Below are 3,505 nucleotides of genomic sequence, written 5' to 3' on the forward strand. Positions count from 1 at the left end.
GAAGACACAGGGAGATGATGGCCATCTACAAGCCGAGGAGAGAAGCCTGGAACATATCCTTTTCCCTCATGGCCCTCAGAAAAAACCAGTCCTTCTGGCACCTTGATCTTGGACATCTGGTCTCCACAACTGTTGGGTGAGAATCAGATATGCCTGTGGAACAAAATGAGCAGGGAACTTATTTCACCCCACAGGGTCATCTCAAATCAGATAGAAGGTAACTCTGCCGGCCCGGTGGCGCAGTGCTACAGTGCGCCGCTTGGGAGCGTGGTGGCGCTCCCGCCGAGGGTTCGGATCCCACATACAGACCGGTTCCCGTTCACTGGCTGAGCGAGGTGCGGGAGCAACACCGAGGGTTGTGATCCCGTTGCCGGTCCCGGTCCGGTGCGGGCACGACACTGAGGGTTGCGATCCGTTGCCGGACACAGAAAAAGACAAAAAAAAGGAAAAAAAAAAAAAAAAAAAAGATAGAAGGTAACTCTAGTGTTCTAGAAATTCACATACACAGCAAAACAGACACCCACATCCACTAAAAAACCTGTCTTGTACAACCTACAGAGTAGGAGAAAATATTTGCAAACTATGCATTCAACAAAGGATTAATATTCAGAATATACAAGGAACTCAAACAGGAAAATAACAAATAACCCGAATGAAAAATGGGCAAAAGAGCTGAATAGGCATCTCTCAAAGGAAGATATACAAATGGCTAACAGACACATGAAAAAATGCTCAAAATCACTCAGCCTCAGGGAAATGCAAATCAAAACCACACTGAGATATCATTTCATCCCACTTAGACTGGCTATTATCAAAAAAACAGAGAATAACAAATGCTGGAGAGAATGCAAAGAAAGTGGAACCCTCCTACACTGTTGGTGGAACTGTAAATTGGTGCAGCCATTACAGAAAATGGTACGGAGTTTCCTCAAACTATAGATAGAACTGCCATACAATCCAGCAGTGGAATTGTGGAAATTATCATGTTGAAGGGATATCTGCACCCCCATGTTTATTGCAGCTCTACTTACAATAGCCAAGAGTTGGAACCAACCTAAATGTTCACTGCCAGACAATGGAAAACGTGGTATACATACACAATGGAATATTACTCTACCATAAAAAAGAATGAAATACTGCCATTAGCTACAACATGGAGCAACTTAGAGAAAATCATGTTAAGTGAAGTAAGCCAGTACAGAAAGAGAAATATCGCATGTCCTCACTCATGAGCGGGAGCTAAAAAATAAACAAATTTTTTAAAAAAGAAAGAAAGATAGAACAATTACAATAATATGGTGAATTTTCAAAAGGAGAGAACGAACCAAGGTTACCAGAGGTGGGAAAGGGGAAGGAAGTATGAGGTAAAGGAGGATTTTGTAAAGGGCCACAAAAAACTATTACATTGATGTTGAATATACTAATTATCATGATTTGAGCATCATATATTGCACACAGGTAATGATATTCAACTCTACCCCACAGATATAATCAACTATGTTGTGACAAAAAAAATTTTTAAAATAAATATGGAAATATTGGTTCATAATTGTAACAAATATACCACACTAACATAACATGTTAATAATAAAACAGGGGCGGGGGGAGTGGGAACTATCTGTACTGTCTCCTCAATTTCTCTGTAAATCTAAAACTGCTATAAAGTCTATCATTTAGGGGAAAAAAAAGAAATCACTGTATGTACTAGAAATGTTTACCTATACCTATATTTACTTACTGCTACAATTTTAAAATTGCTTTAGTGGTGCTGTTAACACCAAGGTCCAGGGTTCAATCCCTCTACTAGCCAACCAGGAAAAAAAAATGGCTTTAGGATCCTCCAAAGACAACTATTAAAATTAAAAGTTTTAAAAATTTTATTTGTTCTTAGTGGTGAAAATATGCACTAGAGGGCCGAGCCCGTGGTGCACTCGGGAGAGTGCAGCGATGCTGTGCTCCCGCCGCGGGTTCGGATCCTATATAGGGATGACCAGTGCGCTCACAGCACTCACTGGCTGAGCGCGGTGCGGCCGGTCTCAAAAAGGACAAAAAAAAAAAAAGCACTAGAATTTCAAGAGAATATATTTTTATTCAATAATTTTTTTTAATATAAGTACTTCCATGAAATAAATCCCAAGTATGACATTTAAGTTTCTCCAATATAATTTATTCTTATTACATTTTTGTTTGCATTTATTAAGTATCTTGGAAATATTACAAAGTGATAAATCTCCAGAGAAAGACCATTAACTAAGGAGGGAACAGTCTCACTTTCTTAGTTTCTTAGTGTGTCAACTTTGGAGTTAGCCCGCTCACCTCCCCACTACAGATGCTTGCTCTCTTGTAATTATTACTGTGTAATTGAATTCAAGATGTGACTGAAGCTTGAATTTACATTTGGCATCAGGTAAGTGTGAATCCGTGAATACAGGCCACCAACTGCATATAGGAGACAGTATGCTGAAGGGGTCTTCCTTGACAGTCAATGATGACGAATCTGGAAAGACTGGCTATTCTCTTGGGAGAAGAAAACATACTCCACCTAAAGTGGCAGTTACAGTTTTCTAACAGAAAAAAAAATAGTGAAGGGAAAGAATCAATGGTAAGGATAGGGAAAATACTCTGAGAATAGAGTAAGTACAATATATACACACTGGAGTAAACAGCGAGGTTTCTCCTGAGTTTAGCTCTTGCTTTTATTTTAAAAGTCTGATAAAAACTTACTCAATTACATTTTATACAGTAATATTTAGTGAACAATGTCCAAAAAGGCTATGTTTTAAGTTCTTTTGTAAAAAGAACAAAAGCTTTATCACTCAGTCTCTGGTCAATAAGAAAGGAAGAAAACCTTGCTAGAAATAACAATAAATAATTTCACACAAAAGGCCAGGTGACATAAGAATACTATATTAATCAATATATTTTCTTTGTATTTACAATAAATCCATTTGTTAATACTGTGATAGAAAAAATAATGAATCAGTCCACATTATGTAGTAGAAACAGGTTTTGATGATGACCATACCTCTCACAATAAAAACATATAAGGATTTCTCACACAGCTAAAGTACTTTTTAACATAACGACAGTCGTGGGTGAAGGTAAAACTGACAGAGTACTTTAGATAGGTTATGTCCTAGAATCAAGGAATCAAAGGCATTACCATTAACCAAGCAGCAAAAGGCAGTTTAGTCTTTCCAGAACTATTTAAATATAGTAGTTATCACATGAGAAGTTAGTTTTAACTTGTGAATTAGAAAAAGTAAAAACTCTAAACTGTGAAACTGCATTAATCAAAAGCAATCCCAAACAAAAAAGCCATCAACAGAAATGAAACAAGGCATTCTTATAGCTGTATCATGCATAAAAAGAATAATTACATAAGATATTCCTTAATGACCAGACTAATAAATAAATTAGGTAAATTTTACAGTCACCGGAACAAATAAACTATATTTAACCATTTAAGTGTTGAACTGACTGTTTCTGTTTCAAAATATAATGT

Source organism: Galeopterus variegatus, unplaced genomic scaffold, assembly GCF_000696425.1.
Source record: "Galeopterus variegatus unplaced genomic scaffold, G_variegatus-3.0.2 Scaffold344, whole genome shotgun sequence".
Classification (NCBI taxonomy): domain Eukaryota; kingdom Metazoa; phylum Chordata; class Mammalia; order Dermoptera; family Cynocephalidae; genus Galeopterus; species Galeopterus variegatus.